The sequence below is a fragment of the Capra hircus genome, chromosome 9 (genome assembly GCF_001704415.2).
Source record: "Capra hircus breed San Clemente chromosome 9, ASM170441v1, whole genome shotgun sequence".
Lineage (NCBI taxonomy): Eukaryota > Metazoa > Chordata > Mammalia > Artiodactyla > Bovidae > Capra > Capra hircus.
In genome coordinates this window covers 56,333,659-56,360,752 of record NC_030816.1, presented here as the reverse complement: position 1 = coordinate 56,360,752, position 27,094 = coordinate 56,333,659, and the positions used below count along the sequence as shown (strand labels likewise).

Below are 27,094 nucleotides of genomic sequence, written 5' to 3'. Positions count from 1 at the left end.
CAGTCTTCTCAAAGTAAAAGCTTGAAAAGATATTTTTATGCATCTCTCTTGCAAATACTAATATCCTTTTCTAAAGAGGAGTAAAGCAAAGATAACATGTTGAGTATACTAGGTATTCATATTGTTCCCATCCTTCCTTGTAGTTAGCACACCTCAAAATGTTCATTGAGAATTTTTGGCTGTAATTTTGCTTCTTAGAACTTGGTAGAAAGAAGTATATATGTTCATTTCAGTTCAGTCACTCAGTCATGTCTGACTCTTTGCGACCCCATGGACTGTAGCATGCTAGGCCTCCCTGTCTATCACCAACTCCTGGAGTTTACCCAAACTCATGTCCATTGAGTTGGTGATGCCATCCAACCATCTCATCCTCTGTTGTCCCCTTTTCCTCCCGCCTTCAGTCTTTCCCAGCATCAGGTTCTCCTAATGCTTCTGATTCTTCTGACTCTTCAGTCGGTTCTTCGCATGAGGTGGCCAAAGTATTGGAGTTTCAGCTTCAACATCAGTCCTTCCAATGAACACCCAGGACTGATCTCCTTTAGGATGGACTGGTTGGATCTCCTTGCAATCCAGGGGACTCTCAAGAGTCTTCTCCAACACCACAGTTCAAAAGCATCAATTCTTTGGTGCTCAGCTTTCTTTATAGTCCAACTCTCACATCCATACATGACTACTAGAAAAACCATAGCCTTGACTAGACGGACCTTTGTTGGCAAAGTAATGTCTCTGCTTTTTAATATGCTGTTTAGGTTGGTCAAAGCTTTCCTTCCAAGGAGTAAGCATCCTTTAATTTCATGGCTGCAGTTTGTATATGTGGTGAAGTTCAAATAACTTTGGACATTGCTATTTTAAATAATGTAGGTGTTTTGGGAGGCAAAGAATAAAAATACTACTATAGCATTAGATTTTTGAAGCCTAGCAAAATAGAATGTGGGTATGCAATAATAAGAGCTTTCTATTATACAAAATATAAATTAGATGCATCAAAAGTCTCTTAGCTTAAATTTAAATATGAGTGTAATTGGGAAGCAGTAAAGGCTTTGTAAACTGTAAGGCCCCTGTAAATACATATTTGGTGTCAGTCAGTCAGTTCAGTTGCTGAGTTACATCCAAATCTTTGTGACCCCATGGACTGCAGCACACCAGGCTTCCCTGTCCATCACCAACTCCCGGAGCCTACTCAGACTCCTGTCCATTGAGTTGGTGATGCCATCCAATCATCTTGTTCTGTGTCATCCTCTTCTCCTCCTGCCTTCAGTCTTTCTCAGCATCAGGGTCTTTTCCAATGAGTCAGTTCTTTGCATCAGGTGGCCAAAGTATGCTAAAGCCTCAGCTTTAGCATCAGTCTTTCCAATGAATATTCAGGACTGATTTCCTTTAGGATTGACTGGTTTGATCTCCTTGCAGTCCAGGGGACTCTCAATAGTCTTTTCCAAAGCCACAGTTGCAAAACATCAGTTCTTTGGCACTCAGCTTTCTTTATGGTCCAACTCTCGCATCCATATATGACTACTGGAAAAATCATAGCTTTGACTATACGGTCCTTTGTCGGCACACTAATGTCTCTGCTTTTTAATGTGCTGTGTTGTAGGTTTGGCATTTGGTGACAATACTTGGTATAGTACACAGATTTCTTCAACTGCAGCCCCCCTGCCTACCATATGACTGCCTTCGTGGTTTGTGTTGGTGTGGAAGAAGACACAGTTACGGTGGTGCGCATTCTACTAGGTTAGCTAATAAAAAGGGAAGGTGGAAATAAGAGTAGTAAGTAAGTATCACAGGCTTAAAATTGATATATTTTAGTTTCAAAGCCTCTGGTGGTTCCATGTCATGGACTTTGAACCAAGATTATACAGTTTAGTAACAAAAATTTGCTTATATAATTAGATTTTAAGCACCTTCAGGACACTTCCGTATACCCTAACATAGTATAGAGACCACAGTTATTTATAATATTATGAGTTCTTTTTCTAGACCTTTCCCCACCTCAATCTTATAGTAAATAAAACACCTCATTTCTGCTGTCTAGGGCCATCTCTTTGATTTTCCATCATGATTGATTCTGTACAAAGCACAGTTTGCTTCTTCATGACGTTTCTTGTTCCCATTCCTAATATTTAAAGTAGATTTTTTTTGTATATGACTTATTTAGAAATGGATCATTTACCTACTCTGGCAATCTCTCTTTTAGTTGGTACATTTAGGCCATTTACATTTAATTAATTGTTGCTGGGCACCATTTTGTTCTTTGTTTTCTGTTTGTTCCATCTGTTCGTTCTTTCTTTTTTTTTTCCCCTTTGTTTTTCTGTCTTCCTCTGGATTGAGTTATTTTTCTTTGAGGCCATTCTATCTTTACTATTGGCTTATTCATCTATACCTCGTTTTTTTTTTGTTTTGTTTTGTTTTCTTTTTTTTTATGTACCTCTTTGTTGCCTAATTTAACTCATTAAATTTGTCTCCAAACCCTCTGTTCCTCCTTTTATAACTATTTCAGTGACTGACTTTGCTGCCTAATTAATTGCTCTTTATCTTTCTCTCTTAACTCGGATGTGTTAGAAAATTTCTTATCATTCTACCAATTGAATATTACTTGAATTTATCCATTCCTTCCACTGATAACTTCTCTAGTCAGATACTATAACCTGCACAAAGCTGAGCTCTTGTGGGGTACAGTTTTAACTTTGGTAGTCAAAGAAATACAAGTCTTAATTGACAAAGAATTGACAAACCACTTATGTTTTTACTCTGGTCTCTTGAAAAACCAGAATGTGGTTTTATAATAATGGCAAAACTTAAAAATTCTCTGTATCTTTATGAATTTTTCTTACTTTTCCTCATGACAGTTTAAAAACAGCTTTCATGCTCTTTCCTTTCAACCAGTCTCCTCCCAAACTATGAACATCAACTTTCTCAGTTTCAGTTTGAGTCTCACCTGTGTTCTTTATGGATCTATTCTTTAGTAACTCAGCCCATTCCACAATAAATCAGTCAAGTTGCTTTTAAAATTGAAATTACAATGGCAAAATTCTCTTTGGCAGTGAGGAAGCAGAGACTGACTACCTGTTCGCTAATATTTTATTTTTTAAACATTAATGCAGCTATCATTTCTTAGATGGAGAAAGAAATGGCAAATGCACCCCACTCCAGTACTCTTGCCTTGGAGAATCCCATGGATGGAGGAGCCTGGTAGGCTGCAGTCCATGGGGTTGTGAAGAATCGGACACGACTGAGCGACTTCACTTTCACTTTTAACTTTCATGCATTGGAGAAGGAAATGGCAACTCACTCCAGTGTTCTTGCCTGGAGAATCCCAGGGACGGGGAGCCTGGTGGGCTGCTGTCTGTGGGGTCTCACAGGGTTGGGCACGACTGAAGTGACTTCGCAGCAGCAGCAGCAGCAGCAGCAGCAGCAGCATTTCTTAGATATGTAATGTCTATGTAATAGATACATTACGTAATATGTAATGTCTGGTTTTCCTGTCACCTCTCCCCGCACAGTTTAAAAAATTTTGTTGTTCATATTGTAGTCAGAATTGTAGTTTTAAAGTCTTCTAGTTTTAAGCTTAAAATCCTTTCATGGTACCACTTTACTTTTCAGAAGCGCCTCCGACTTTGTAACATCACTTTTATGCTTGCTGTTTTGGACTTTAACTTCCTTATTGAGTTTCAGATGTCAGGTTGCCTCTCTGAATTTAGCTCATATATCAGGTTTTCTGCCGTGTCTAGACTTTGTACATGTTGCTACTCTCAGGTCTCAATTTAGATATAACTTCCTCTGGATATCTTTTCTTCTGTGTTCTTCTTTTCACTGGGCCTTTTCCTCCCTGTCAGATATACGTCGCTCCAATTGATTCTTTACTTGTCTCTTTTTTTTAAAAAAAATGTTTTTTAATTGAAGGATAATTGCTTTACAGAATTTTGTTGGTTTCTGTCAAATGTCAGCATGAATCAGTCATATAGGTATACGTATGTCCCCCCCCCCGAGCCTCCCTCCCATCTCCCTCCCCCTCCCACCCCTCTCGGTTGATACAGAGCCCCTGTTTGAGTTCCCTGAGTCAGACAGCAAATTCCCATTGGCTGTCTATTTTATATATGGTCATGTAAGTTTCCGTGTTCTTCTCTCCATAGCTCTCACCCACTTCTTCCTCCCCCTACCCCATGTCCATAAGTCTGTTCTCTATGTCTGTGTTATCACGTCTGTGTTATCACAGTTGTTTGATGGTTAATGGGCTCTTTACAATATTAAGTGTTTGAATCCATAAACATGGATTTACTTAAGCCTTTGATTTTTTTTGACTAGTGTTACATACTTTTCAGTGTACAAGCCTTATACTTCCTTGTCTAGATTTACCCTATATATTTTACTCTTTTTGATGCTAAGTGAGATATTATTATTATTTTTGGAGTGTTTATTGCTTATGTATAGAAATAGAACTCAGTTTGCATATTCATTTTATACCCTGCAACTTTCCTGAACCCCTCTATTAGCTTTTTAAATGTATTTTAAAGGATTTTTATTTATTACAGTTATGTCATCTGCAAGTAGAGAAGTTTACTTCTCCCTTTCTTATTTGCGTGCTTTTTATTTTTCTTTCTTAATTGCCCTGGCTTGAACTTAAGCACAACATTGAATAGAATGATAAGAGGTTGTGAGAGGGGGTATCTTGTCTTGTTCCTGATCTTAGGGGGAAAGCTTTTGGTCTTCGTCATTTAGTATGATGTTAGATGCTCTTTTGCAGATGTTCTTTGCATGTTGAGGAAATTTCCTTCTATTTTTATTATTTTTAGTTTATTTATCTTGAAAAGGTGTCGCATTTTGTCAAATTCTTTTTCTTTCTATTGAGATGATCGTGTATTTTCCTTCTATTAATATAATTATATTGATTGAATTTCACTTTTTGAATCATCCTTATATTCCTAGAGTAAATTACACTTGATCATGGTATAAGATCTTTTTAATACCTTGCTGGATTTGGTTTGCTAATATTTTATTGAGGACTTTTGCCTCAATTAGGGGTCTTGGTTATAGTTTCCTTTTTTGTGACATCTTTGTTTGGCTTTGGTTTCAGACCTCATAGAATGAGTTGGGATGTTTGGGATTTATTTTGAGTTGATGAAATGTTCTAAAATTGTTTGTGGTAATGGTTACACAACTGGCAACCCTAAAAAACATTGAATTTTATGGTTAAAGTGGGTATTTTGTATGTTATTTAAAAGACAACAACAACAGCAAGCTGTTAGCCCCCTTACTCTGCAGGAAAAAAAACCCACCAACATAAAACTTTAGGCAAGGTGATCTATCTTTTTTAGCCCAGAGGCCTTTTCATCTTCAAAGCTCTCAACACTCTTTCCAGCTATCATTTTTCAGCATTACTTCTGACTTATCTTTGTATGTGACTGATCCAGCGATAGTGGTCAGCCCACTGTCCTGCTCACTGCTTCCTGCTTTGCCAGACGTCCAAACCATCTTGTGCATCTTGCTGCTTCAGTCTGCCCAAAGACTGTTCCTGTTTGTCTTGAATATCACTGTCCCTCTTTCCCACCAATAACAATGTATCCTTTCTTGCAAAGTTCTGTTCAAATCTCTTCTGCTTACTACTCTAGCCTGCAGTTATCTTAGTCCCAAATGCCTACATCAGATGATTGTCGTCTCACTTAAAAAATTGTAATGTGTGATCTGGAATTATGTGTAAGTTTGCTCATGCAAAGAGTAGGATGGAATGTTTGAAATCAAAACTATTTTGGGAAATCTTGTATATGTGTTTGTAGTGTCAATAGGTATACACTTTATTTTATGCATTTATAGTTAACTCATAAGTTTATAGGACTTCCCTGGTGGCTCAGACAGTAAAGCGTCTGCCTACAATGTGGGAGACGTGGGTTTGATCCCTAGGTCAGGAAGATCCTTTGGAGAAGGAGATGGCAACCCACTCCAGTACTCTTGCCTGGAAAATCCCATGGATGGAGGAGCCTGGTAGCCAACAGTCCATGGGGTCGCAAAGAGTTGGACACGACTGAGCAACTAAACTTTCACCTTTCACAAGTTTATATGGATGGCTTTTTATTTGCACTTCCCTGGTCTTCTCAAATGGTTCCTAGTGTTTTGAAGAAAGGCACGATGTGGTATTTTTGTTGTTGTTTAGTCACTAAGTCATTTCCAACACTTCTGTGACCCCATGGACTGTAGCCCACCAGGCTCCTCTGTTCCATGGAATTTCCCAGGCAAGAATACTGGAGTGGGTTGCCATTTCCTCCTCCAGGGGGTCTTTCCAACCCAGGGACCAAACTTATATCTCCTGCTTTGCAGGCAGATTCTTTACTACTGAGCCACCTGGGAAGCCCATGACCTAGCCATTAACATGGGTAAGGATCTGTTGAAATATGCATGTATGTTTGGAAATTAAAAAGATCAAGACTTTTTACTTGTTCTTTTGAAGTTTTCCTTATGTATTTCTGGGCTTCCCTGGTGGCTCAGACAGTAAAGCATCTGCAATGTGGGAGACCCAGGTTCAATTCCTGGGTCGGGAAGATCCCCTGGAAAAGGAAATGGCAATCCACTCTAGCACTCTTGTCTGGAAAATCCCATGGACAGAGGAGCCTGATAGGCTACAGTCCATGGGGTCCCAAAGAGTTGGACACAACTGAGCGACTTCACTTTATGTATTCACTTTTCACTTTATGTATTTCTAAAAAAAATATTTGTTGAGAACATGTATTAGAGTGAACTGAAAGTCGCTCAGTTGTGTCCAACTCTTTGCGACCCCATGGACTATACAGTTCAGTTCAGTTCAGTCGTTGAGTCGTGTCCGACTCTTTGTGACCCCATGAGTCGCAGCACGCCAGGCCTCCCTGTTCATCACCATCTCCCTGAGTTCACTCAGACTCACATCCATCGAGTCAGTGATGCCATCCATCCATCTCATCCTCGGTCGTCCCTTTCTCCTCCTGCCCCCAACCCCTCCTAGCATCAGAGTTTTTTCCAATGAGTCAAGTCTTCTCATGAGGTGGCCAAAGTACTGGAGTTTCAGCTTTAGCATTATTCCTTCCAAAGAAATCCCAGGGTTGATCTCCTTCAGAATGGACTGGTTGGATTTCCTTGCAGTCCAAGGGACTCTCAAGAGTCTTCTCCAACACCACAGTTCAAACGCATCAATTCTTCGGCACTCAGCCTTCTTCACAGTCCAACTCTCACATCCATACATGACCATAGGAAAAACCATAGCCTTGACGAGACGGACCTTAGTCGACAAAGTAATGTCTCTGCTTTTGAATATACTGTCTAGGTTCGTCATAGCTTTTCTTCCAAGGAGTAAGCATCTTTTAATTTCATGGCTGCAATCACCATCTGCAGTGATTTTGGAGCCCAAAAAAATAAAGTCTGACACCATTTCCACTGTTTCCCCATCTATTTCCCATGAAGTGATGGGCCCGGATGCCATGATCTTCATTTTCTGAATGTTGAGCTTTAAGCCAACTTTCTTGCTCTCCTCTTTCACTTTCATCAAGAGGCTTTTTAGTTCCTCTTCACTTTCTGCCATAAGGGTGGTGTCATCTGCATATCTGAGGTTATTGATATTTCTCCCCGCACTCTTGATTTCAGCTTGTGTTTCTTCCAGTCCAGTGTTTCTCATGATGTGCTCTGCATAGAAGTTAAATAAGCAGGGTGACAATATACAGCCTTGACGTACTCCTTTTCCTATTTGAAACCAGTCTGTTGTTCCATGTCCAGTTTTAACTCTTGCTTCCTGACCTGCATACAGATTTCTCAAGAGGCAGATCAGGTGGTCTGGTATTCCCATCTCTTTCAGAATTTTCCACAGTTGATTGTGATCCACACAGTCAAAGGCTTTGGCATAGTCAGTAAAGCAGAAATAGATGTTTTTTTGGAACTCTCTTGCTTTTTCCATGATCCAGCGGTTGTTGACAATTTGATCTCTGGTTCCTCTGCCTTTTCTAAAACCAGCTTGAACATCAGGGAGTTCACGGTTCACGTATAGCTGGAGCCTGGCTTGGAGAATTTAGAGCATTACTTTACTAGCATGTGAGATGAGTGCAATTGTGTGGTAGTTTGAGCATTCTTTTGCATTGCCTTTCTTTGGAATTGGAATGAAAACTGACCCTTTCCTGTCCTGTGGCCACTGCTGAGTTTTCCAAATTTTCTGGCATATTGAGTACAGCACTTTCACAGCATCATCTTTCAGGATTTGAAACAGCTCAATTGGAATTCCATCACCTCCACTAGCTTTGTTCATAGTGATGCTTTCTAAGGCCCACTTGACTTCACATTTTGGAATTCTCCAGGCTAGAATACTGGAGGAGTGGGTAGCCTTTCCCTTCTCCAGGGGATCTTCCCAACCCAGGGATCAAACCCAGGTCTCCTACAATGCAGGTAGATTCTTTACCAGCTGAGCCACTAGGGAAGCCCAAAGAATCTCCTTCCCCACACCAGGAATCAAACCCGGGCCATCTGGGTGAAAACCAGGAATCCTAAACGCTAGACATGTATTAGAGTATAACATGTATTTACAGTAAGTCCCAATGTCTGAAGTCCATGTGCAAATGTGAGGCATAGGTAGTGAGACTGTTTATGTGAAGACTGCATTTTGGCATGTGGTGACGTATAGCTGGGAATTTGCATAAGCAAGTGGTAAAATGTAAAGAATGTGTTTCAAATAAAATAGAATTAGTTTCAAACCTCAGACATCTGTCTCATACATAGTTGTTGGAGGTTAAGCCAGGATCCAGGTTCAGGTTTGTCTGGTTCCAAGATTGACAGTTAACCACTTTAGTATTTTGCATTCCATGCTTTTTAAGGCAAGTTAATTCATTTCTCAGAGCCATAGTTTATTTACTCATTAAATGAGCTTGATAATACTTACCGTGCAGAGATGTTTTGAGACATAAATAGGGATGTTTGTAAAGAATAAGGCAGAGAGCTTGCTCACAAAATAGGCAAGCCTATTAATCCTAGTAAAGTATTTTGTTCTTTCAAAACAATTCCAACAAAAGAGATTTTGAAAGTATATCTGACACAGAAAGTTGCTTATGTCTTGGCTTTAGAATATTGAACTCTTGCTGTACATCTTGGCACAGTTTTTGGTATTTTATTTCTCTAGAATTTAAATAATTTTCCAAGTAAGTCATTTGTTAGCAATTTGTTCCGTTCTCATCTTTGTTGTTGTTGTTCCGAATGAGTTATTGTCAAAGAAATACCAAAATTGTCATTAACCTCCCTTCTGAAGAATTTGAGAATATTTGACATTTATGGTTAACTGCAACTGTTATTTATTTAAAACCTTAGGTTTTGAAGTTTCTGGAGTGAAGTTTAGGAAGGCTGATTTTTTTTTTTTTTAAATTTTTCTGGTTGGAAGCTGTAGTAAGAACAAACTAGAGAAGTGGTTACTGGTTTTCATCTTGGGTGCAGAAGTATGTGTATGAGTATTTTGTTGGTATTGCTATAGAAACATAGTAAAACTCCAGCTTGGAAAACACCACGAATAAAGTATTGATTTGGCTACTTAAATTGTTTTTCATATGTTGGAGTTATATCTAATTGATTTCAAAATGTCTTTTGACATTTTTTTTCCTCTTCAGTCACAAATATCTAGGTATCAAAAGTTCAAGTCAGTATTAAGGATATTAACACTAATAATCATCTAAATATTTTTGGTTAGTACTAATCCTTAGAGGTTTGGGGAAAAATTTCTATTAAGGCATTTGGGGAAAAATTTCTATTAAGGCAAATCCAAATTTCCTGTGTGTGATGGTGATGGACTGTAATTTAAAAAATGTGTATATCCATGTATTATAGTTTCAGTTTAGCTGGGGGTTTTTCTTAATGAAAAACACACTCAAATATATATGTATATTTATATACATATATATTTTGTATATTTATATATTTCATATATAAACACAAATATAATATATTTTGTATTTCATATAAATATATTTTGTATTTATAAATATTTTATATTTCATGTAAGTATAATGTATTTTGTATTTATATATTCATATTTCATATAAATATATTTATATTTTATATTTATAAATATATTTATATGCCATATAAATATATTTGTATTGACAAATATATTTATATGTCATAACTATATTTGTATGTCATATAAATATATTTTGTATTTATAAATTTCATATATTTACATACATATATGTTTTTCATTAAGAAAAGCATATATATGTGTGTGTGTATATATCTATGTATATATACTTTTTTCAAGTTTTAGGTATGTTTTCTTTTACAAATTTATTATGGAGTTATACTGGCCATGCTGTCTATTTTAGCTTTTTAATAAAGCTGCAGTTTGGGTCAGGAGAAAGTGATTCCACTCAGCAGTTTGTAGGGGAAAATAGCTCTGCTTCTGGTTTTTATAGACTCTCTTGCTCAAAGGAAGGACTGCCATTGAGTCAGTTACAACTTCAGTGGAAGATGTCTCGCAGCTGTGCCTTTTTGGTTTTGTTCCAGAGATAGTATTTGTGTGTACTGTCAGAATATCTTAAAGGCCCACCCTGGAAAGGATTCAACTCTATAAAAGGAGTTTTGTTTTATAACCTTTCACATATTCTTATGGGGTTCTGGTGGTGACCGTGGTCTTTATTGTCTTGTCTTTTAAACTGGTATTTTATTGAGACACAGGCTTCACAGTTTGAGAACAGGAATTACAGTTACGGTTATTGTATCTTGTAAATACATTTAACCAAGCCCTTGGCACACGCTGTGATTAAAGCAAAACAAAATACCCTTCTCCAAACCTTTCATTTTCAGTGACTTATTTTTTAGCTTCTCTTTCTGGGCATCTATAGTGATATGAAGATGGCACTCATTTTATGATATTCTTGATAATTTAATAGGTACTGATTTACAAATCAGTTAAAGTAGAAGATTATGCAGGGCATCCCCAATTTTGAAAAACTTAAAATACCAATAATTTTTCCATATTGAAAATTGTTACGTTTAACCCATTTTGAATCCTGTGTTAACATGAATGCTGAGAGGGTTATCATTGACTGTATTCTAGGAGATGGATCGTATTTCCTCTTTGGTTTCATTTTCCTTACACCACTTCCTCTTCTAGTCCATGCATGTTTCCAGTTCCCTTCTCTTTGGTCCCTGGGCTAGACATGTCCCTCATGCCGTCCCAGATTAGATGCATTTCTCTCTTCTGAACTTCCTGGCATTCATTTTCCTTTCTCTTTTTTGTATCTTGAGCCTCTCCCTACTTTGTCTTTCCCACCAAAAGCCTGCACCAAATAAAATAACCCAAACATCTCCTGTATAGGTAGATTGCCTCGCAGCCATACCTCCTGTTGTTATTGCTATCGTTTGTTCCAGACTCTTCTCTGGCACTAAATTTCAGAGATTAGTTTACCCCTTTTTCATACTCCCCCTCTTTAGCATTTTTCCGTTAGCCAATTGTCTTTTTCTGCTACTGTCCACTGGACTTGCTCTTTGAGGTTATCAGCAGTCTTTCATGATGCCTGCAAAGCCTTATTTGGTCCTAGAAGCACTCTGCCCTTCGCCTGTTGTCCTTTGCTCCCAGCCCAGCTCTTCTCTTGGGGCAACACTTGCTTGGTTAGATGTCTTTATCTTATTCTGATCCTTCCACCCTCCTTCATAGGTTCTTTGCTCCCTGCCTGGTTATTTACTACGAGCATTTTTGTTTTTTTGACTTCTGTCTTGCCTTGGGTTTCATCTCTTCTATAGCTTCAAATTACGCTGATTGACCAAGCAGTTCCAAATCTTAGCATGGAAACCTAGGCTCTGTGGTTCAGACACATATCTCCAGCTGGCCTGATTTTCCACCCAGATGTCACACAGTCACTTAGTCCAAATGTGTTAAAAGTGGAAGCTTGGGCTTCTTTCATCCGTCTTTCATATTCTTTTTGGAAATCTATCTCTAGGTTCATGTTCCCGCAGTCTGACCTTTGACTGCCAAGAACCTGGAAACTTTGTTTTCCCTGACTCCCACTGCTCAATTCTTTTATCAAATCCTGTCCATTTTAACTACTAAATATTTACTGACTTCATCTCTTCATTTGCTTCCCTGTTGCCTCCGTGTCATTTTTTGATGCTATTTTCTGGATCATCGGAGCCTCTGCTTAACTAGTTTCCTTTTACTGTGGCGTTTGTTATCACGTGAGTGCCGAAGTCATTCTCCCGAAATGCAGAATGAATCTTACTTTTCATTGCCTTCAGGACAGAGTTGAAACATCTGAGCTTAGCGTGCTCATCACTCATTATTGGGCTACTACCTCCCTTGTCCCGTTTCCTCCATTCCCCACCCTGTATTCTGGGCAGATGAGGTGTGGACTCGCTGTTCTCAGCAATGCTTTTATCTCTGGTGATTCTGTTTCTTCACTCTCTATTCCCACGGTGAGGAGTGTGCTTTAACCCGCTTACAATCAGCCCTCCTTCTCCTTCAAGGTCAGCGTCAACGTCACCTTGGGAAGCATTCTTCCCATATCAAGTCAGTTACTGTTGAAATGTTTATGCCTATATTTTAGCTCTGTTCTCTTTGTAGTGTATTTATTTAAATACTCTTCTCTTGCACTGCTGGAGCCAAGTTTTATACAGGTGTGTAACCTGAACAGCTATCAGTAGACAAAAAGGGTAATTCCTCGTTGAATGAATGGATCTTAGCAAAGCCTAAAATTATGGAATTCAGGATCTCATAGATACAGATAATGGTGAGTCCTCTAGCTTGTGAAAGTCACTCAGTTGTGTCCGACTCTCTGCAACCTCATGGGCTATAGTCCATGGAATTCTCCAGGCCAGAATACTGGAGTGGGTAGACTTTCCCTTCTCCAGGGGATCTTCCCAACCCAGGGATAGAACCCAGGTCTCCCGTGTTGCAAACGAATTCTTCATCAGCTGAGCCACAAGGGAAGCCCGAGAATAGTGGAGTGGGTAGGCTATCCCTTCTCCAGTGGATCTTCCCGATCCAGGAATTGAACTGGGGTCTCCTGCATTGCAGGCAGATTCTTTACCAACTGAGCTATCAGGGAAGGCCCCACTCTAGCTTAATGTTGGATATTTATTGTTTCAGGTGGGGGAGGGGCTATGGATTGAGAATGTATTAGCACTTGTGCTTAGGGTTTTCTTTCATAATTCAAATTTGGAGAGGTAAGTTTCTGTAGAAATGAAAGAAAGAAGTGAGTGGAGTGACAGTTTCAAAATATGGAGGTAATAAAGATGTGGAGGGTTGGAGGTACACTGGATCCTCAAACAAGTGCCCAAACCATGCAGATGGCAGGCTAAAGGAAGATAGTGATGCAAGCGAAATGAGGAGAGGACCCCAGATAGGGTTCTATGTCCCCAGAGCCTGACAAGTAGCTGGGCACTGTACGTTGCATGCACCTTAACATTTCTGTGGCTTGTCTGCTGTGATGAACTTTCTACAACATGTTTTTTGATAAGAGCCTTATGTTGGCAGGTTTCCTGTTTATGTGGTTCTAGTAGGGGTCTTGGAAATGGTAGTGCTTGTTTTAAAGGGAAAGAAAGAAAAGAAGGGAAACTATGGAGGGTAGCTTAGGGTAGGGGAGCAGTTTTCTTTCTACAAGTTGAGGAAAAAATAAATGGTGGTAGATTACTGTAGGTTAATGTTTGACTTAATAAGTGTAATGGTATATTCAACCATTTTGAGGAGAAAGCCTAGGTGATTGTTTTGATGGTTGAAATTGTGTGTTTAATAGTCATTTGCATTCATGTAACATTTTGCACTTGACTAGTAGCTCTCGTGTAGGTTCTCCTGTGATGCCCACAAGAATCCCATTATATAGGTAGTTTATCTGCTGGTACCTTCGTTTTACAGACTTAGTTAAGTGACAACATGGAGTAATGTCCAGACTGTTCGCGTGTGAATTTAATGTTATTGCAGATTGGGGAGATTAGATCATTTCTTGACAATGACTTCTTTATTTTGGAAATGTACTTTTTGGGCGAGCAGGAAGGTGTAGGGTTTTTCTTGGATCCAGAGGATAGGGCAGAGTTGGGGAGCTTTTGGGGGGTCAGCTGGATGCCTAGCATCAGGGATCTTTGTTTCTTCTGGCCCTTGGACAGCCATAAAAGGTCTCTGTTGCTGGGTATCTTCTCAAGAGTGTCTCGGCCCTTACCCTCACATCCAGGCAGTACAGTCTGCAGTGGGGAAAGGCAAATAGAGTTATTAGGCAGAATCTGACATCCAGCCTGGGTTCTACTCCTGATTTACTGTGTAACTTGACAAGTGACCTAACTTCTGGGTTTCAGGTTCCCTGTCTGTGAAAGGCAAGGACAGGAGGTACATAAGAGCTGGGATCCCTTCTGATTCTGTATTTGTTTTATAAGAATCCCATTTTGCTTGGTCATGTGGATGGTATTGCCCAGATGCTAGCAGGATCTTTGTTTCTGCTTTGTATGTGATGGGCTTTGTGATAATTATTTTTTTAATCTGTAAGGGAAGGAGAGTCATTACCACAATATTAGCAGAATCATTTGTTCATCTCAGATGAGAGAGGAATGAGCCTAAACATTGTAAGCCTACAATGCCTTCCTTGTCCTCCCTAAGGAACTTGTCCACTTGGCTGTGTCCTGACTGTACCTGTTACAGTCCTTGTCCCATGTGGTATAAGAATTTGTTTATGCATCTGTCTTCCCTGCTAGACTGTGAAATCCCTGAGGACTGGTATGGGGAAGAACTTTCCAGTCCTGAGGGCTTAGACCAGTGTCTGGGGCAGAGGTGGATCTCAGCAAAGTTTTCGCAGCTGTAAGTGAAATGAAAGTAATACATTTTAAAGTAAATGCTGAATTACTGTACTGGTCTGAATGTGTAATTCTGATAATGATGCTTTTGACTTTTGAAGTTTAAAAAAAAAAGGGGGGGTGGGTGAGCATTTGTTACTGCTTTGTCCTAACACTTCTTAGATGGTTTCAGAACATTTAACTTTTTGTTTAGAGAGTCCCAACTGCCATCCCTTTATTCTTTTGCTTCCCTCCTGTACCGGCTCCTGCTCTCTCTCTCCAAACCCCCTGTAAAAATCTGGGGTCATATGGAATTTTTCTTGCCCAGAGTCTCATAAATCTGTAGTACTTTCTAATGTTACGTTTTACAAAACATGGTAGGAAAGAAACTTTGTGAGTGACTTATGTGCAGTTGTGTAAATTATGGGTTCAGTGCCTGAGAAAAGTTAAACTGCGGTGTGTGGTCAAAAGATAACTTAGCCAGAGGCTGTGGAACTAGTGTAGTAGCTGTTTTTTTTTTGTTTGTTTGTTTGTTTTCTTTTTGTCAACATCAAATGGCAATGATCCTATGAAATGTGGACTGTTAGAAGATTTTATAGACAAGTTGAAATTCATCCAGATTGAGAGAATCATAAAACTTTTCTCCACGTTTTGTTCAGGAAGGATAGTCTTTGATGATTGGTATATAGCAAAGTTGGATTCTCTGTGAAATCAGTAAAGTTCAAAAACAGAGAGGTTATTTTTTATTTTTTGAATACTTTTTAGGTTATTTTAGGGTTATGCTAGAAAATCATACTTGATTTTTTTCTGGTTTGACAGATGATATGTGCTTCTTCAATGGAGGCTAGATGAATAATGGGGAGAGGGGAGACTGAAAGGAGCTCTTCTGCTCACTGTCTTTCTGTGACACTGAGAACTTTATTTTCTGCACAGAGTTTGTGTCCTGTATAGTCTTGGAGCTTTGAGTCACCATCAGGTTACTGCATCCTTGCATCCTATTCAGTTATATTCCTTTTCCTCAAAGTCAGGAAATAGGACATTTTGTACAAGTCAAGAAATCATTTTACTGGGTTTAATTTTATTTATCCATCAACTTCAGTTCAGTTCAGTGCAGTTCAGTCGCTCAGTCGTGTCCGACTCTTTGCGACCCCATGACTCGCAGCACGCCAGGCCTCCCTGTCCATCACCATCTCCTGGAGTTCACTCAGACTCATGTCCATCGAATCCGTGATGCCATCCAGCCATCTCATCCTCTGTCGTCCTCTTCTTCTCCTGCCCCCAATCCCTCCCAGCATCAGAGTCTTTTCCAATGAGTCAACTCTTCGCATGAGGTTCCCAAAGTATTGGAATTTCAGCTTTAGCATCATTCCTTCCAAAGAAATCCCAGGGTTGATCTCCTTCAGAATGGACTGGTTGGAACTCCTTGCAGTCCAAGGGACTCTCAAGAGTCTTCTCCAACACCACAGTTCAAAAGCATCAATTCTTTGGCACTCAGCCTTCTTCACAGTCCAACTCTCACATCCATACATGACCACAGGAAAAACCATAGCCTTGACTAGATGAACCTTAGTCGGCAAAATAATGTCTCTGCTTTTGAATATACTATCTAGGTTGGTCATAACTTTTCTTCCAAGGAGTAAGCGTCTTTTAATTTCATGGCTGCAGTCACCATCTGCAGTGATTTTGGAGCCCAAAAAAATAAAGTCTGACACTGTTTCCACTGTTTCCCCATCTATTTCCCATGATGTGATGGGCCCGGATGCCATGATCTTCATTTTCTGAATGTTGAGCTTTAAGCCAACTTTTTCGCTCTCTTCTTTCACTTTCATCAAGAGGCTTTTTAAGCTCCTCTTCACTTTCTGCCATAAGGGTGGTGTCATCTGCATATATGAGGTTATTGGTATTTCTCCCGGCAATCTTGATTCCAGCTTGTGTTTCTTCCAGTCCAGCGTTTCTCATGATGTACTCTGCATAGAAGTTAAATAAGCAGGGTGACAATATACCGCCTTGACGTACTCCTTTTCCTATTTGGAACCAGACTGTTGTTCCATGTCCAGTTCTAACTGTTGCTTCCTGACCTGCATACAGATTTCTCAAGAGGCAGGTTAGGTGGTGTAGTATTCCCATCTCTTGAAGAATTTTCCACAGTTGATTGTGATCCACACAGTCAAAGGCTTTGGCATAGTCAATAAAACAGAAATAGATATTTTTCTGGAACTCTCTTGCTTTTTCCATGATCCAGTGGTTGTTGGCAATTTGATTTCTGGTTCCTCTGCCTTTTCTAAAACCAGCTTGAACATCAGGGAGTTCACGGTTCACGTATAGCTGGAGCCTGGCTTGGAGAATTTAGAGCATTACTTTACTAGCATGTGAGATGAGTGCAATTGTGTGGTAGTTTGAGCATTCTTTTGCGTTGTCTTTCTTTGGAATTGGAATGAAAACTGACCTTTTTATATCTACTACTGTGGGCAGGAATCCCTCAGAAGAAATGGAGTAGCCATCATGGTCAACAAAAGAGTCCGAAATGCAGTATTCGGATGCAATCTCAAAAACGACAGAATGATCTCTGTTCGTCTCCAAGGCAAACCATTCAATATCACAGTTATCCAAGTATATGCCCCAACCAGTAATGCTGAAGAAACTGAAGTTGAACGGTTCTATGAAGACCTACAAGACCTTTTAGAACTAACACCCAAAAAAGATGTCCTTTTCATTATAGGGGACTGGAATGCAAAAGTAGGAAGTCAAGAAACACCTGGAGTAACAGGCAAATTTGGCCTTGGAATGCGGAATGAAGCAGGGCAAAGAGTAATAGAGTTTTACCAAGAAAATGCACTGGCCATATATCAACTTAACTATACAAATATAGGAAAAATATCCCCCACCCTATGCTCAACCAACTCCCTTGAATACTGAAGTAGTACTTTGAGGATAAACTAATTTCCCCTTTTCGTGAAACAATAACAGTGTCAAAGCAAGACTGTTTAGGATCTTCCTAATACAGGTGCAATAGATACACATTTATATGAGCAATTTTTTATATTTAAGACCTTAAAGCATATGTATTTTATGTATTTTAATGTGTTTAAAGCCTTACTGGAAATAATTTAAATGATACTGGACCTAGTTTGTAACTTCTCTGCCAAGAACCCACAGAGTAACCTAATTTATAAGTTATTTCACTTCTTTGGGTTTAGTTTACTCATCTAGTAAACAAGGGTGTTGAAATTGAGGTAATGCAACATTGGTGGAAAAGTGTGTTGGCTTTGAAGGAAGCTGCTGTCCACTATACCTTCAATGCCACTAGTATTGGTTTTGAAGCAGACTAAACTGGTGTAATTTCTACCTCTACCACTTATTAAGTATATGAGTTTTGGAAACTTTTTACGTTCTCTGGGTTCTCCTTTTATCCACTTTCTTAATGACTTGTTCTTCCAAATCAGAGAGCCACAAAACTCACCTCTTATCTTAATTCTCTTAACCTTTATTTGAATAATGAGAATCCAATGTCTCATGGGCAGGATTGAAGCAAGCAGAGGAGCTTGAGCAGTGGCATTGGGTTCTATGATTAAGAAAGTAGATGCCTTGGTCAGCTTGGGCTTCCATAACAAAATACCATATACTTGTTTACTTAAACTGCAAGTCTTTTTTCTCACACTTCTGGAGACCAGAAGGCCAAGATCAAGTGCCAGCATGGTCAGTTTTTGGTGAACACTCCCTTCTTAGATTGTAGATGGCTGCCTAGTCTGTGTCCTTACAGAGCAAGGTGAGAGAGTGAGCAAGAGTGAGAATGTGAGAGAATGAGCAAGCTCACTGGCGTCCCTTTTAGAAAGCCACTAATTTCATCGTGATGGTTCCACCCTGATGACCTCACCTAAATCTAATTATTATCTCTCAAAGGTCCCACCTCCAAATACCATCACTTTGGGGATTAGTGCTTCAGTATATGGATGTTGGGGAGATATAATTCGGTTGATGGAAGTAGAGGAGTTAGGAAGTAAGGCAGGCACAGTGGTGACGAGAGTTGACTGGGACAGATGGTAAAGATCTACCGATGTCAGCCTCATTGGATCCAGTGCTGTATGTCAGTAGTGCTGAGACTTCTGAATTCTGTGGAGCAACGCTGTGCTTAGTTGCTCAGTCATGTCTGACTCTTTGTGACCCCATGGACCGTGGCCTGCCAGGTTCCCCTGTCCACGGGGACTCTCCAGGCAAGAATACTTGAGTGGGTTGCCATGCCCTCCTCCAGGGGGTTTTCCCAACCCAGGGATCGAACCCAGGTCTCCTACACTGTAGGTGGCTTCTTTACTGTCTGATCCACCAGGGAAGCCCTATGGAGCAGTACATTTTAGAAAAAAGGTTTGGAGCCAGTATTTTTTTTAAGTCAGTATACCAAAGTAAATTTGCCATCCTTCTGCTGTTTCTATTGCCGTTTCTGTGTTTTTAAAAATACATTTAACAAGTGTGCGAAAAACACAATCTGAATAAAAGATAGACTAAACAAATTTGGCTCTACTAAGTTCAGTTCAGTTCAGTCACTCAGTTGTGTCTGACTCTTTTTGTGACCCCATAAGCTGCAGCATGCCTGGCCTCCCTGTCCAACACCAACTCCCGGAGCCCACCCAAACTCATGTGCATTGAGTTGGTGATGTCATCCAACCATCTCACCCTCTGTCGTCCCCTTCTCCTGCCCTCAGTCTTTCCCACCATCAGGGTCTTTTCAAATGAGTCAGCTCTTTGCATCAGGTGGCCAAAGTATTGGAGTTTCAGCTTCAACATCAGACCTTCCAATGAACACCCAGGACTGATCTCCTTTAGGATGGACTGGTTGGATCTCCTTGCAGTCCAAGGGACTCAAGAGTCTTCTCCAACACCACAGTTCAAAAGCATCAATTCTTCAGCAGTCAGCTTTCTTTATAGTCCAACTCTCACATCCATACATGACCACTGGAAAAACCACAGCCTTGACTAGATGGACCTTTGTTGGCAAAGTAATGTCTCTGCTTTTTAATATGCTGTCTGGGTTGGTCATAACTGTCCTTCCAAGGAGTAAGTGTCTTTTAATTTCATGGTTGCAGTCACCATCTGCAGTGATTTTTGGAGCCCAGAAAAATAAAGTCAGCTATCGTTTGCCCATCTATTTGCCATGAAGTGATGGGACCGAATGCCATGATCTTCGTTTTCTGAATGTTGAGCTTTAAGCCAACTTTCTTGCTCTCCTCTTTCACTTTCATCAAGAGGCTTTTTAGTTCCTCTTCACTTTCTGCCATAAGGGTGGTGTCATCTGTGTATCTGAGGTTATTGATACTTCTCCTGGCAATCTTGATTCCAGTTTGTGCTTCTTCCAGTCCAGCGTTTCTCATGATGTACTCTGCATAGAAGTTAAATAAGCAGGGTGACAATATACAGCCTTGACATACTCCTTTTCCTATTTGGAACCAGTCTGTTGTTCTATGTCTAGTTCTATCTGTTGCTTCCTGACCTGCATACAGGTTTTTCAAGAGGCAGGTCAGATGGTCTGGTATTCCCATCTCCTTCAGAATTTTCCACAGTTTATTGTGATCCACACAGTCAAAGGCTTTGGCATAGTCAATAAAGCTCTACTAAAAAACTCACCATATTGCCCTTTTGTGAACCAGGGAAAGCTTTGTGGGTGGATAGTGAAGTTTACTTCCATTATATAGAATGAGTTTTTTTGTTTGTGTTTGTTCATTTTGACAGAGATTAATCTCTTCAGAGCTGCTACTGAAACATATTTTCATTAAGTACCTATAAAGGAAAACTTATTTTTTTTCCTCCTAGTTTGTATGAGTGATATCTTGTTCATTTAATTTTCTAATGTTTTATTTGTAATAATTCTTTTTAAAAAAAGACCGCTGTAGGTGAATGTGAACATATAATCCTCATTGACTTAAGAACTGTTTGGTAGGAGAGCAGTGTGGTATGGTAACAGGGTCAAGATGTAAATATGTATACCTAGATGCAGAGTCTATCTTGGTCCTCACTGGTTAATGTAAATATCTATACTGTGGGAAAAACCAACCAGAATTTAATGTGGAAATGTAAGGGAGTAGGGGGATGGTAATGTAGAATTAAGAAAGGTTGGTGTTTTTCAAAGCTCTCTGACCTGAATCTTAGAATAATTGTATTTCCCTTTAGTGACTATAAATTTACCTTGCTTCCATATGTATTTGTATTCATATGACAAATGGATGTAGGATTTCACTTTTTGTATCCATCATTGCTCAATTTAGGATGTCAATATAATAATAAAACAAGAATTTATCAGCTTTGTAACAATATGATGGCATCTATAAATCTAGATTGAAACGGGCCTTCCTTTAAATACCGTGTGAATGAATAAGCACATTTTCTTACAAATCAATCCAAATAGTCCTGTTTTCAATATATAAAAATGAAATATATATGTATTTGAATGGCTTTTCTATATCAAAATATATATACCAGTTTTATCAAGAAAGATGAGTAGACTATATGTTATATGCATGTACTTTTGGTGTCTATTTATAGGGTGGATTAAAATAGCAAGAAATAAAAACAAAGTTGAGGGGTGCAGATTCAAAGCAATGTAAAAATGATACAAAAAAACGAGGGAAAAATTTCCTAGCAGTAGTAGAATTGTAAACAGTTATAATCATAGGATTACAGTTGTGCCATTAAAACCGTTCTTTATGTAGAGTGTCCTTCATTTAGTGGGTAGAAGAGACAGCAAGAGGATGACTTTTTCTTTGACCCATGTGGGTTTTCTAGCTGAGGAATGAAGTAGCTTGGAACCATGCTGGGCTTTTCTACTGAGCATGCCCTTCTCCAGCGGGGTCTGGCCTGGGTGGGGCTAGTCTTGCTCATTAAGCAGTTGGAAGCTGGATTTCCATCCTCTTTCCACAGCTTTCTAATGACGGAACAGCAGACAGCGGGCTCCATGTACTTCTATAAAACTGCGTATGTATTTCGAGGTGGGGAGTGAGTGTTAGGAAATTTCTATTGTAGCAGTTAGGTTTGGGGGGTATATGCTCGGTTTTGCTTTTGAAAAAAGTTTGCCTTTTGGACTGTCAGTATCTAGGAGACTGAAAATTTGGACAGTACTCATGTACAGAGAGTACAGAGTAGATGGAATCTGATTATGTACACTATCTGGCAAGGGAATATGTTCAGTTATATTTGAACCAAGCCCTGTGAAAAATGTGTATGTATTTTTAGACTATTTGTTTGCATTTTCTAAGGCAAATGTTGAGTTTTATCAAGTTATCTTTACCATAATTGCCTTTTTAGGTTTGACCTATGAGAATAGTGGAGCCAGCTGGTTTCAGATATTTCTTCTACTGTTTCACAATTGATTTATTCAGTGGTACTATATACTGTACAAAAATGAATCATGCCTAAGGCACAATGAGGACTATGTAAGGTTAATAGCATACAGTTACTTTTTAGCATGTTAAAAGATGATAGATTTCAATTAGCATGAAAATGAAACATTAACGCCTTTGATTAAAGAACATTACGGCTAGCAGAGATTTGAATTTGCTTTTTTACTTTTGACATCTACAGATGAATGGTCATTAAGAGCTATCAAGAATTATATATTGTTTTAATGCTGTCACGGCCTAAGTAAATATTAATTGAATAATAGATGTCAACTTCTTTTACTGAATATTTAATATGTTGTCACATTGAAGAAATGTGAAAACCCACCATGTTGCCCAAATTCAAACCTCCAAATTCAGAAAGTCTTCTTCATGCTTCTTCTTGATAAAATTTACCTGCCTAACAACCTTCCTTCGAAAAGAGACTTGTCACGTTGCTTCTTTCTAACAAAATGAAAAGCAGTACCATTGTGATGACCAGATTACATATGTAAGTTCCTTCTTTACTGTTGACATTGCCCAGAATGTTCTTAGACCCTTGAGGAAATTACTGAGTGTTTGGGGGGGTGGTGGTGGTGCATATATACTTGTGAAGTTTAAGCTTTCTGTTTTTAGGTTTAGCAAAGAATTGTCTCTTCAAACTATTGACACCTCAGGTGAGGAAATAAATGTCTATGAAATTGATGCTGATGACCTGGACAGTCATTCATAGGACCCCCACCTTCCCTATGGACTGTCTCTTTTGGAGTGTTCTAGTACACGTTGTATGATATATTGATGACCTATTGTTTAACATCATAGCTGGATCACAAAGAAAGTTGGAAAGGGAAATTTTAAACTTTGAAATTTTGTTGCCTTGAAATTTTTGATGGGTTCCAAGGGTTGGAATACCTAGCATATTCTCCAGTAGATTTCTCTCCCAAATCATGTTTACAGATGTTGCATTTTGAGAATCTTACCTCCAAAGAAACAAATATATTTAACCAAAGTGAAAGTTTATCCCTAGCCAGCATGACCTAAAAAGTAGTTGTTTAAAACTTTGACTAAGTAGTTTTGAATGTACTAATGCTCAGAGTAGAACTACTTGGGGAAAAGAAAAAGTTTTTAAGCATTCCAGATGGCATGTCTGTAATTCCATTGTAATTACAGCTTTTCCCGCCTGGGGAAAGTTGCTTTTATCACGCTTTGGAGGGTCCATGTGCTAATGGTCTACGGCACCTTCAGCCGACCAACTGGAGGACTGGCCTTCACATTGGGATCTGCTTACCTAAGCTAGAAAAATCGTTCCGTTTATAGTCTCATATTTTAAGAATACATGCTATGCGTTGACGTAACTCTTTGGCAGTGCTGTAAATATTTTAAAATGATAGAGGAGCTAACGATCAAAACTGAAAAAGTGAATTCCATTTTTTGACAAGGTTTAGGTATTTATGCCTGTCAACTACAGCGTTCCAAAGCTTATGGAGAAGAGGATTTGAAAGTGTGAGATCAGTGTAGGCTCCAGCCTGGTGGCCTTGTCATAGTGTGGGGAGCTGATTGAGTCTGACAGGCTTTTGTCTTATGACCTATTAAAATGCAGCGTCTGCAGCCTGTGCATTTATCCTGTGCAGCTAACCTTGGTGGATTTGTTGTTAGCTTATTTGGGAAAAGCCTCCTGAACCACTGTTATTTTTTAGCTAAAGAATTTAGAGTTTACTTCACACAGAAATAATGTTAGACTGGTTGTAGATGACTGCTTGATACCAGGTGAGTTTTATGTTGGGGCTGGGTAAGGATCCCTCGCAGAAAGTGGTTGTGGGATGACTCAGAAGTGTATTCCCTGATATCTCTTATGACAAGATGAGAATTTTGGTGGTGTTTTTTGCTGTTGGGAGCCTAGTTATGACATCACTGGAGGAAACTGCAAGTAGGTATATTTTTCTTCTCTATAGAACGTTCTGTTTAATGATGGTGGTCCAAAGCAATGTTCCCCGAACGCTAGGAACATCACAAAAGACCGTTATCAATAAACTACCGGCCGCCTACCCGTGCACTATGAACATGCAGTTACTTATTTGCACAACAGTACCCCCTTCATGGAAGCACAGGAGCAGATGCGGGGTGGGGAAGCGGTGCGGACAGGAAACACGACGTCCTCATGCTGCTCAAGCCAATTTTATTCCTGCCCTTTCCTCTAAATGAAGAAGAAGCTGCAGACCAAGATTGGAGATGTTTGTGTGAGACCAGCTTAGGAATTTAATAAGAATCTTCCCATGCTGTTTTACTCTCCTTTGAAAACATTTCCTCAACTTTCAGAGAAATTATTTCCAAGTTCTCTGTTCCAACTCCTCCAGCAGAGAAAAAGGAATACTAATTTTTTTTTTTTTTTGCCTACCTGTGTAGGCACCAATATTTTTGTTAGCAAAAGACAGATTTTTGTTTTAGCTCCACTCTGAGAAGGATAAAAAGCTGGCAAGGTTTCCTAAGGAACTCTAGGGGCTATTACTAATTTTATGAAATGAATACTTGCAGTACTTCTTAAAAGATGTCTGTCTGGCTGCTCTAGAAGCTTAGGTGTTTGAGCTTTTCCTGCTTTCAAGAACAGGCTATGCAGGGTAAGGTGAGGGTTTGTAAAGTATGCTGAATCAGAGGCTAGGAAAAATCATTCTTTTTGAGAATGTAGAGATAATCTTAAAGGTCATATGCTAAGAAATCAATTTTATTTTAGGCTGTCTTAATGCTACTGCTGAACTGGAATAGATTGGAAGGCTTTTGCACCCAGACTGTTCATTTGTGAGGTCAGAGCTATGTGACAGGTCAAGGTGACATCGTCACTTGTGGCAGTGTGGCATTCAGGTTGTCTCCAAGAAAGCCGACCAGTTGGGCTGGGTTCACTTAATGCATAAGATATTTTAATGTAGAAGTATTATCCTCCTAAAAAAGTATTTAAGTCTTCAGTTTGCAAACGTCCACTCAGTGATGTCTCTGTCTCCATATCCGCATCTCTGCACCTCATCTACTCGATCGTCAACCGTTCCCCATAATCACTGCTGTTTTCATTATGCTTATATAGGCAGACGTGGATTCACATGCTTATACCTCCCACACACATTACATTGAGCACACAAGGTGCAGCATGTCTCATGTGCTATCTGAATCTTACTTTTTGGACTTGTGTAACTGGGAGATACTTCTGTAATAGGGGGAACCCTCCTCTCTTTCTTTCATTCCCCATAATCACTGCTGTTTTCATTATGCTTATATAGGCAGATATGTGCACGTGGATTCACATACGTACACCTCCCACACACATTACTTTGAGCACACAAGGTGCAGCATGTCTCATGTGCTATCTCAGTCTTACTTTTTGGACTTGTGTAACTGGGAGATACTTCTGTAATGGGGGGAACCTTCCTCTGTTTCTTTATAGCTGCATAGTATGCTGTTGTATGAAGGTCGCATAGTGTCACCTATTGGTGGATGTCGATCTGTTGCTGTTACAAGCAGTGTTATAGGGAATCATCAGTGCATAAGTGTTGTACATATTCAGATGCATCTGTAGGATACATCTCCACAAGCAGAGTAACTGGTTTAGAATGTGTACGCATTTGGGACTTTGATAGCTGTTGGCAAACCGACTCCCATTGGATCTGTCCCAATTTACTCTTTTACTGGCAATTATCTGAGAATGGCCTCTGTTCCCATAATCTTGCTCAGTGATTACATGATTAAGCTTTTGGATTTTTCCATGCTAAAATTTTAGCCTGTATTTATTTTACTATGAGTGTGGTAAGCATCTTTTCACGGGTTCATACATTTCATGGGTCCTTTGTATTTCTTTTTTTCCTCTTAACTCTTTGCTCATCCTTCAGTCACTATTTTCCCTATTGGTCAGCCTAGCTGACAATTTATTTTGGAAGTTTTTTCTTTAACTTTTTATTTTGTGTTGGGGTATAGGCTGTTAACAATGTTGTGATAGATTCAGATGAAGAGCGAAGGGACTCAGCCATAAATATACCTGTGTCCAATCTCCCTTAAACTCCCTGTTTTGGAGTTTTGATGTTGAAGAAATTTATAACCAGGGCTATTTTATTAGGCTTTGTATTCAAATTACTTAAATTTTGCTAGAGAGCAAATATATTCCTAGCAAATACAATTGAGAATGAGAATTAAGTGCTCTTTAAAAAGCATGATACCTGTTTGTGTTTTATGAGTCTTTAACCAAGATTTCCCATGTGTGACTTCCTGAAGAGGTGACAGCGGTGGTTGTAAAGAAAACCATGGTCAGCTTTTCAAACTGGTTGTGATTTCTGAATTTAAATTACCAAAAGTTCTGAATTAATGGCGAGTGGTTTAAATATGTATTGCTGCTAATATCGCTACTTCTGTGCCCCACGAGGCTGAGAGGAGGCTTCTTTCATCTGTGTTACTGATGTCTGGTCCATAGATTATGACAGTCCTCAGAAAACATTTGTTTGAGAGAAGGGGCTAAGATGCTGATGTAACTCACATCTTGAAAGTGGGTAAAACTTACCAGGGGCTCTGTTAAAACATGTTGCTTTGGATTGTAGACCACCAAATGGTAGTAATAGTTTATGGATCTTTGTTTTTCAACAAGTAATGAACTTTAAGGAATTGTGCTAGATGCTGGTTACACTGCAGAGAAGTTGTTTGAGATTGCTGGCGGGATTGCCTGAAGTCTTTGGAACCGGATGGCCTGGGTTTGGATCCTGGCTCTTCCATTTACTTACTGGTTGTGTGGCTCTGCTCATGCTGTGGATCCTCATTTACCTCCTTGATCCTTGTTTACCTTCTTCATCTGCAGCATGGAAGTCATTTTAGTTTCTCCCACAACGGTTGTGAGTATTAAAGGAATTGCTTCATGTAAAATCTCTAGAAGAGTGCTCAGCCAATAGCTGATACTATCATTATTTATTGTTATTTCTGTTCTTACTATTAATATCCTTAGTGAAGATACAGATATTGTCCCTTCTTTT

The 27,094-nt window shown here is 39.3% G+C and overlaps 1 protein-coding gene across 12 annotated transcripts in view; it reads left to right on the top strand.

The window, feature by feature from the left end:
* The window catches only part of EPB41L2 (erythrocyte membrane protein band 4.1 like 2), a 212,386-nt gene that overhangs the window by 66,304 nt on the left and 118,988 nt on the right, over positions 1–27,094 (top strand). Inside the window, exon 1 of one of the 12 annotated variants that reach the window (XM_018053208.1) lies at positions 21,678–21,696. The exons of the other annotated variants lie outside the window; for them this stretch is intronic. The gene's annotated coding sequence lies outside the window, so the exon portion shown is untranslated. Of the gene's footprint in view, positions 1–21,677; positions 21,697–27,094 lie in introns of those variants that run through there. 12 annotated transcript variants of the gene reach the window in all.